At 35.9% G+C, this 10,202-nt stretch overlaps 1 protein-coding gene across 4 annotated transcripts in view; it reads right to left on the bottom strand.

Moving 5' to 3' along the window:
- LOC117204011 (inactive rhomboid protein 1) overlaps positions 1-10,202 on the bottom strand; it is a 301,261-nt gene that overhangs the window by 161,409 nt on the left and 129,650 nt on the right. The gene's annotated exons all lie outside the window — the stretch shown is intronic.

The following is a 10,202-nucleotide window of genomic DNA, read 5'->3' as shown; positions in this document are numbered from 1 at the left end:
AATGCTCCCGTCAATCTAAATTACGCGGTTAAATTCTTGACCTTGTCTTTCCAGTCTGTTAAAATCTTCGCCTTTCTAATCGAATTTTTAACAAAACTGTTTGGCGATACAATTATTTCAATTTTATATTATCGGGATGTTGGATGAATTCGTAAAGAAATCTGTAAAAAAGTTTAAAGAGAAATTTTTTAAGTTTGATCTACGTTTCATAAAATTAGAACTTTATTAAATAACTTGCGTTTTTATATGGTAACTTTTGTAACTTTATGGTAATTTCATGATTTCGTTTGTGAAGAATTTTAGGTCTTTTTCGTATACAATGTCCAACTAGTAACATTTATTCGAATTAAACATTTCGTTATTTCTTAAATGTTTACAGTTTTGGAAACGCAACGATCTTTCTGAATAATTCAATACGTTATCTTATACACGCATCTTAATTAATTATTATGAAAGAAATATTTTGTTACATATTTATTTTCTTTTCAGTATATTCAGTATACGCAATAATTACAGTAGAAGTAAAGAAAAAAGAACTGTATAAGATCATAATGGAGTTACGAAGGTAAATACGTTTTACAATTTTAACTTTTTCAAAGAAGAACATTGTACTGTAACTTTACTATAGTAGTGGCATTGACGGCATAAAAGAATCCAGAAAAAGAAAAGTATCGTGGACAATGACAGCAGCCACGATTGCTAGCGCAACAAGGATACTTCGCATCTAAATTCAACGATCGCAACGAGGAGGAACGTTGGTCAGAAGAAGAGAGGCGAACCTTACGCAATCAATTTCCAGGTGAAAGGTTCCAACGTGTGCATGGGAATTTACTTACAAAGGCTGTCATTTTACTGTAACATTTTCTCAATTTCTTTATTTAAGTTTTGTAAAAGGTGGAAAATGAAAAATTTGCATTTAAAAGAGGTAGAATACTTTCGTCCCTTATATCATATTTATTAATTATAAAAGGAAGAAAATATTGAATATAAATATTAAATAACATAATATTACAAAATTGACATAAAGAGCTGTTAAAACAATGTAAGTAAAAATTAGAAAAAGCGCTTTGGGAATGGGAAATCTGCACTTGTAAATCCACAGCATAATTAGGTGGAGAAGGGAACGCGAAATTGTTAAACGCATTAACGTCGAATTTCAGAGGCGACGCACGCAACCTAATTTAATTGTGCCTAGCTGATCGAAGCTGCGGACAATTAATTAGCGATGTGCCGGACATTTCGCGAGGAAATCCGACAGGTGGACACGACCATCTGCTAAGTTCTGATTACTGATTAGGCCTCCTGAACGCGACAGGTGGTCGAAATTTGTCCTCATTCCCTTATGAAAAAGTCACGAAAATCTATCCACGCTTCCGAATCTGTCGTCATATTGCATTAACTATGAACTATATGCTTTTCCATGGACATGAACTTTTGCGCGAATATAGTACGGAGAAATTTTATATGATGATGTCAGAAATTGAATTACCTGATTAAATTATTTCTTGTAGCGTTCTCTGTCGTAGAAGATGCATTTGTCAAAAATTTTCGAAGAAAGAAGCAACGTGAAAAAGTGATCGTGTCTGGCGCAGTCTCGATGAAAATTTAAATTTTAAAACTGTCTTTAGCTACTCGTAGCTTGAGTATTTCCATTGTGTGCATTCGAAATAGCGCACACTCCGGAAGGAAATTCACACAGCAACTCTCGAAACGTCGTATATGCATAAAACGCAAGGTTTCGGCTTCTTCAAGAATTCCTTCGTATATAGTATGAAATGATACACGCGCATACATCTTGTTACCTGAATTCTCCGTCGAATATCGCTATAAAATCCACAATCTACAAAGGGGATAAGAAATGAAAGCGAATTTCTTGATCTTTGAATCCGATTCTTCAGGAATATTCTACGTGACAAGGCGAATAAATTCTCATAGCGTGGTATTCACGTAACAGAAACGAACGTTAGAATCGTGATAATTGAACGAAGATAGAGTATATCGTTTCCGTATGATAGTGCCATTAACCGAGCATGATAAACGTAAATCATAGGTACAGTTGTTTTGTGGACAATATTATTGTTCAGGTGGAAGCTGCCGCTGTTATCGGACGACTGATTTGCACGTTACGCTGCAATGGTAAATTCGAGCTATCCATATGGGCGCATTTAGGGCAACAACGCCCACACGCACGACTTATTTATACTGAATGCAAATTGATATGTGTACATCGTGCAACGGGGGTATGTACACATGCCTGACGCCGGTGATTGGCGTTCGATGCGTTCTCTTGCGAACGGTCCGGTTTAATCGGCCGTTCAAAATCCTGGACAATTATGAGCGCCGTGCAAATATCTTGACAATCGCGGAATATCGCAAAGTATTGCTCACGATCTAACGATAATCCCAATTAATTCACGATAAACGATAAAAACTGTAAGACTAGAAAGTCCACCAATCTACAAAACAATGTCTTAAAGCCTTTTGTTCTCTTTCCTTTTTCAATTAAAAAATTTATTTCAGAATGTAGAATTTCAAAATTGGAATTTGTAGAATAATTTTAGGATTGGAGAATAATTCTTGACAAGCAATGTGAATTTGAATTTTTTTATCGATTTTGCAGCCGAAAATTCTGAAAAATTCACAGACGTGTACGCCACTGGGTAAAATATACCTGATCTTTTTTCATAAATTTTCATTGAAAAGAACAAACGAAGGACAGTTTGAGTTGTAACTATCCTGATAATAATAGGGCTTAGCGGGTCGATACTCGGCAGAAAGAAGTTTTCTTCGAGAAGATTATCCAATGATATGCAAACCAAATCAATTTGGTTTGAGAGAATTCATAGGAATTCTTTCATATGTCCTAGCATCCAAGTATTTAAACATAAGAAGACCTCAATCGATGCATGGAACCGAACGAAATATGATTTATGTGCAGTTCATCGTGATGGATGGATGGCTTATCAAACTTTATTACCGAATACGTGGAAGCCAACGAGATTACGGGATATCGACATAAATTAGATAGGACGAGTAATTTGTTTCCAGTGTAATCACACGACAATGACCAAACTTTGTAAAATAATTATCTCCACTGGAAACAAATAGTAGAAATTTTGTACTCCATTTTCATTTCAATATATCCAATCTTTATATCTTTTCTGACAATTTCTCGTTAAATTTTCACGATATAAAATATCATAATAATTATATACATATATACACTATTATACATACAGACATCACACTGTATTAAAAAAATATGTTTTTAACAAATATTTATAATATATCCAGAATTTTTCCGGAACATCGAAAGCAAAATTAAAGCGTTCCTAGATACCTAGATGGTTCGAAATATTGATTCTCCGCTATTTGAATAATCTCCTCAGTCTTTCTTTTTTTTTTTTTGCGTTACATCTGTTCGTTTTACGAGCGGATCGTTTTATACGCAAGGATTTATAGTTTGTGGAAATCCCAAGAGCAAATCCAGCATTCTAGTCTCACAGATAGCGGAGCACGAAATCGAAAAGGAAAATTAATCAGCCTGGGGAAAATAAAGAAATCGGAGGAAAGATAGACCAGCTTCACTTGTGATCGTAAACAAAATTTAAAGAGTAATCACGGAAGTTTTCAGGATCGTTATAACGTGAAATAATAAACGCGAAATGAAGCAGCTTTCAAATCTCACAATTTATACGTTTGTATAAAACGAAATATCTATTTAAATTGTCTTCGATTTAGCACTAAATTTCTATCGATTTTCAATATATATATTTTTAAAAAAATGTTATACGCATTTCATTGAAACGCTTCAAAGATCGAAAGATGCTCTCATAAAATAATTTTCTCTTGACTTCCAATACAGCGTACAGATCTTGTATTCTAATAAACTTCTTATCGAATAACTTTACCTAACAAACTTCTTATCCCGTTTTCAAAAACCGCAATTAAGGAAATTTGAAATTCAGATTTAAGATATAGTGCAAGCTTGAAAATTACAATATTGTTCACAGCAAAATCCTTCGTCGGAATACATTTTCTATCACCGAATCTTGCAAACTATCCAAACGAGAGATGCAAGATCCGATACGCGAAATCACACTCGCTAAGGTAATCGTTTCGAAAATGGTTGCCAAATCAAGAGCTTTATGTCCAGACGATTCGCGAAATAGCAAATCACCCGTTCATGACGCCTATCTGATATGCAGTTACGCGATTACGGGATTCGCAACGATCCTTGAACTGCTGTCTCTATCCTTGCACGTTGAGATGCATGGAGGATAATACAAGGATCACCGCAGCCGGATCCTGCGGGTTTCCTCATAGTTATAACAGAATATTCGCGTTCACCGGGACGCAATCCTATTCCGTGGCATTTCCCCTTGACGATCCTGCCATTATACTGTCCATAAACGTGTCCAGGTCGATCGTTGCGGGTTTAGGATTCACCGAGAAACGGTGATGTAGTTACTTCCGTTCGTAGAAACTCTAATGACCGCGTATCCACGTTGTCACCTAGCTATAATCACTGACGGTTAATAACTTTTCAACAAGATCCCTAACAATCCTCCAACACTTATCTACCTGTCTCTGTATTCCTCTGTATGTGTATAATTTCCTATGGTCTCCAGCACGAAAAGATAATGATGATCCCATAGATTTTATTCTTCTTCTTTTTATTACTGGAACGTCATGGAGCTCTGTCGCTTTCTTCCTTTCCATCAACTTAATTCGTCCGAGTGAAATTTTAATTGATTCCTGATTAAAATAACACGAGGGTTCTCTTGCGCAACTGATATAATATTATTAGTGAATTAAATTATCTGATTATCCTATTCGACAAAAAGTTATGAAACTGTGAAAGAGGAGTTTATAACCTACAACTCGTTACCAATTTACTAGTATTATTTGTTAATAAGATATTAGACAAGACAAGAGAGGAACCTGCTGATTGAATCTACTTGTCTGAACGTGAACTCCTATCGTATAAACGAAAATGAGAAGGATCAGTACATTCCTATTATATAAACTCCAATTATTAAGCTACTTGTCCCCAAACAAGTTCGCATAAACGGAGCTCAACCATATTCTACTTATTCTTAACTCTTTTTCCGAAACTTCTATAGATAATAACTGTCATAACGCAACTTTTCATCTTTTTCATTCCAAATCAATCGACAGAAATATCTGGTAATTTGTATACAGAGTTTCAAGCAATAAACAAATTTTCACGCTGCTCCAGTTCCTAAATAATTATACAGAGAGGAAATTATTAGCCAAATTCTGAGTCAGAATATAAAGCGCAGGAATTTAATTATCTCAAAACCGGAATGATTAAGGTAATGGCTTAAACGGAGTCTCGAAAAGGTACAGATTGAAGGTAAAAAGAGGCAGCTAGAAATTTAATAAATTTCATAGGAAGGGGGTATGACACGCTTGGTTTCTTACGAAAAATGTCTCGGCGTTCCTGTGCTCCATGGAGGCTTCTAAACGCATCGCCATCAAAGGATTTGATTCTTCAAGCGGATTAAGTTGAGCGACATTGCATGAATTCCAGGTTCCCGCTTTCTCCTCTCCCGCTCGCCAAAAGACACCATCGAATGCTAAATGCTAAACTATCTCTCGCACACGGAGCCAACGTGGACTCGAACCAATTACAATTACCTTGAAGCTAGAACAATCGTTGTTTTAAGTTTATACAAGTTACGTGAAGAAGACTTGGCATCGTACGATTGGAAACGCAAATGGGAGAGACCATGTTCAAAGACAGACGCGAAACGAGATGATACGAGTTCCTTAATAGAATCTGTCAAATATCATAAAGAACGTTTGTGCAGTTATCTGCGCTACGCAAAAGTCGAGATACCTTCGAGATAAATAATACATATGCAGAAGACCATGAAGAAACGTAGAATATGTGAACAAAGGTATTGTCTTTGAAAAGAATCGTTTCTGATAACCAGCGAATGCTTAAATAAATATTTAACATTCAATGGTTGGTTCGATTTATTCCTCTTTGACTCTATAACTCCATGTGAGTTCAAAATTACATTTATCTATACTTCTTAATAGTCAAATTGTCTTACTGTCCTGTTATATCATTCCTTTGACATCAAAGAGTTTATTCATAGCAATTAATAGCCCGTAACTCTTAAGTCATAATGAGAAATTATAACAAATTAGAATTCTCTTTCTGAATAGTTTGACTAATTTTGTAAACATAATAATTAATGAAATGAAATCTTGAGTTGGGATTTCTTGTACCTACTAACTATTACTAATTCGCTAAGTATCGCCTTTGAATTTGCCATAAATGGACAAACATTCGAATAAGACTTTATAGAAGGTTAAAACAGATTCTATAATTCTCATCTCTACAAGATTATCCTATAGAAGAAGATAAATAAAGCGTCAGCTTGTGTTCATCGATCGCGAGATCGATTTAATTGGGTAATTCATTCAGTAGGACGATTCAGGTGTTCGATTAGGGCGATTTTTCTCAATCGTTAAGCCAAGGAGTTAGCCGAAAGGATGTTAAACCAGCGAGCGGAGCAATTTCAATTTATTCCTGTCATGCTACCGTCCCGCAGGAAGGAATTATATTGTCCGAGGGATCAGTAACTAATTAAAAGTTTCACCTCTTCCGGCATACCCTGCTCAATCAACGACAAACTAACAAGGGATGTCAGTCTCCTTTATCTAGACTTAGCTCGATGCAAGAGACGTATTAGTATTCATTATACGAGCGAATGGTTGACTCTGAACTGTACCAGGACACACGAAATCCCTTGGGAATGCCTTGAATTTCTAAACAATCCTCTCCCGTTGTTATTCAATAAGGGATCATTCCAAGAATATTTAACTCGATCGTTTGCTAATTGAAATTTATGATACAGTTTGTTCGACATAGATCGTTTCCTATACCACGTTTTAATTTCATCGGTATATTTCAATCTTTTGACATTTTATATTTTTCTTCTAACACATGAATGTATACGATGAACATAATATACACAAATCTGAAAAAAACTGCAGGTCAAGCACAATGTTTAAAATGGAAAATTCATATGAAGTTTTTAGGTGCCGGTAGATCTCGATGATACCAGAAAAATTACCGTAAGTCGGTAGTTTTGTGAAGGAATCTGTGAATAAATAATGACAATGAATTAATTCTGAAAATAGGATTGTTCATTGGCATTTAGAAGAAGAGACTAAACGCTTAATTAGTGGTATATTTCACTAAATTAAAATATTCAGAGCCCAGAGGTAGCAAATATTCTCCTCTATATTACTAAGTACATTCAATTATTCTGAATAATATTCGCGTTTCATATATCAATCAAGAACTCCGCGAAGATCATTTAAATCTATAAATATTCAATCTCTCTTCGTCTGTAATATATAAATTACACTGTGTTTCTCCTACCTTGATAAATTTTGCAATTTCCAATTTCCAGAGAGGAAGGAAAATTTCTGTATTTCTATGAACGCAAGGCGCACAACTTGCACCACGTGGATACCACGGGACAAAGAAATCTCCTAATAAGAAATTTACAGAGCACGGCTCATGAATTATTACACATGTAATAAATATCTGGTTGTACACACTGAATTCAGTAATGTCAGGAACACGACCGACCCAATGTCTTGCGATTTATGGAGTAGTAAAGCCACCCCCTGGTCAGAGTTTGTACTCCCAGAAACCACCCGCTTTAGTTTATGTAGTGACTACAGAGAAGCTAACACCGTTGCCATGACAATGGCTTGATGTTGCATGTAATTTCTGACGTTGCATTATGGCAGCCATAATGGCTTCGCTATAAGAATGATTGCATTATTACAAATCCCTTCTATCATTTTAAATAAATTATTGGTTGCCTCGATCTTTGCGTAATTCTTACGCTTCAATCATAATTCCCTTAATATATTAGGTCGTCCGAAAAGTTTCTTTCCTTTTATAAGGAAATAATGGATGCACAACATTTTCCGTTTCATATCATTTCATCGAATTACGTATGATCCATTTTGTTCTATCAAGATAAAGATTACAACGTTCGACAGATTTGGTTTCATGTTTGTATAAAGATGCATCGTTGCAAAAGACATGTCTGTAAAAGAAAGACACTTTCCGGACAACCTAATACGTGACAACTGAATTAATATTATTCGTTTCTTACGAAACATCGTGGATTTAACTTCATCAATTGTCTCGCATTGCAGTATTTCTCTCTAGACACCAAATGACACAAAGGTCAGAAAATCAAGAAAAAATTGAAGTTATCATATTCTTTCGCGCGATCCTCGGTTAAACTTTTAAATTCTCTAGGAGATAAGAAGATAACTTTCTAATTGCAAATAAGAGAAAATAAAAGTAAAGTTTCTGGAGGTTCAACCACATTGCTTTTTTTATTCAAGAAACAAGGATCGATGGATTCTTTATATTTGGTCCCCAGGTTCTGAAAGTATTGTTGAGTATAACGAAATTTCAAAAGAAAATAACGTCTTGAAAGTTCGAAAATCGTCGATATTTGACAAGAACGTTAAAAATACGTCCGCCTGTTGAAGTTCCAGAGAATTCTAAATAATTCAAGCAATCATGTTCCCGACACTTCAATGGTGAAGTTCTATCTACTCAAACGGGAATCATGGAGCCACCAGGCAATCCCCTTACGTCGAAGGTGTCTCTCATTTATATTCCCTGATTTCCGGCTCGATGTCAGGAATAGCACCTCGAGTCACTGCAATCTGTTCCGTAGGTCCTTTGAGAAGGAGGTTAGGAAGGATCTACTCGATTATCGGGAGTAATTAAACTCACCGCCCGAATTGCTATCCAGAACGCATAATTAGGACCTCGGAATTCGAGTGACGATTAACTCGATTGCTCCTTTCGAACGATGGAATTTCTAGACTTATCCAAGGAATAAAGAAGAAAATGAGAAGCGTAAAACCTGATTCACTCTTTGGCATCAGACCTAGATATCGACTTTTGCTTGCTGACGAGTTTTTAGAATGTCGCTGTTCCGTTTAAAAACGTCTCTCGACCCAGTTCTTGCTCTTTTCGAATCTCTCTGCTCTTCCCGAGTATAATTCCCTTCTCAGCCGATTCGTCAATGTTAATCCTCGCAGATTAGAAAGAATAAACCACGGAACTCAATGATTGTTGCAATGAGGCTGAGACACTGTTTGAAGATACCGAGTTAAAGGTCCGTATGGTACAAAGGGAAACTGAAGGAGTTTAAAGGGGAAGACGGTATAATTTAGCAAAACAGAATTATATTTGAGTAGAGCAACGAATCTATGAAGCATAGTTGACTATTATTAACGTGGACTGTTATAAAAGTGTCTAATACAATTACAGATTAATACGTATTAATAATGTATAACCATTGTAGTTTGGATCTGTTTCTAAAATATATTTAAAAGACCTTTATTTCCAAAACTATATTTCTGGAATTTCATTTGCTTCATTAATAAACTTGTCAGTGGTATGCAAAGGAGTTTACTAATACTAACAATTTGCATCTTGTGTATTGTAAACGTCCACTAACAATATACCCAAGTTCTATCATGTAAAAAGATTCTTACAATTGCTTGAACTGAAATTGATAGAAGGCAAATCATTTAACAAACCTCTATCGAAAAACAATCTGCACGATCCAAGTAACACTAATTTCTATTTTTCTTCTATTTAGGTAGAAATAATCTGACGTTGGCAACGTTCTTCGTTGGAACTCGAGCGAAAGTGGCAATATTCTCTACAACCAATTGAAGTAACTCATCATTAACAACACCTGTGGCGTCGTCGTCCAATTTCGTTAATCGAGTTTCGTACCGAGCAGAAAAACTTGCCCCTTCTGGTCGATGGAAAGGGTTGGTTCACGATTTTAATAACGTTCGTGAAGGTGCAGGCGGGTGGAGAAGAGCGAAGGGAGGACGGCCATTTAATAACCATAATCGTCCTGTTTTGAAAACACCGACCATTCGTAGGCGGTTCACGAGCATGCAATTTTAGAGGGTGCAGAATAAAAGGATTAATTGAAAGCAACGAGTATATATTATATATATGGGTTGGTTGGTGCTGTGATTTTCAAGGATGAAGCGAGAGAACGACCGGTGTCAGGTTGCAATTTCGTGTGACGGGGCTGGTTAGAGACGCGGACACGACATAATTACCCAAGTTGCCAACAGCACGTGGAACCTAC

Source organism: Bombus bifarius, unplaced genomic scaffold, assembly GCF_011952205.1.
Source record: "Bombus bifarius isolate JDL3187 unplaced genomic scaffold, Bbif_JDL3187 scf7180000007975, whole genome shotgun sequence".
Lineage (NCBI taxonomy): Eukaryota > Metazoa > Arthropoda > Insecta > Hymenoptera > Apidae > Bombus > Bombus bifarius.
The sequence above is the reverse complement of the archived record's forward strand: the minus strand, read 5'-3'. Positions and strand labels throughout refer to the sequence as shown.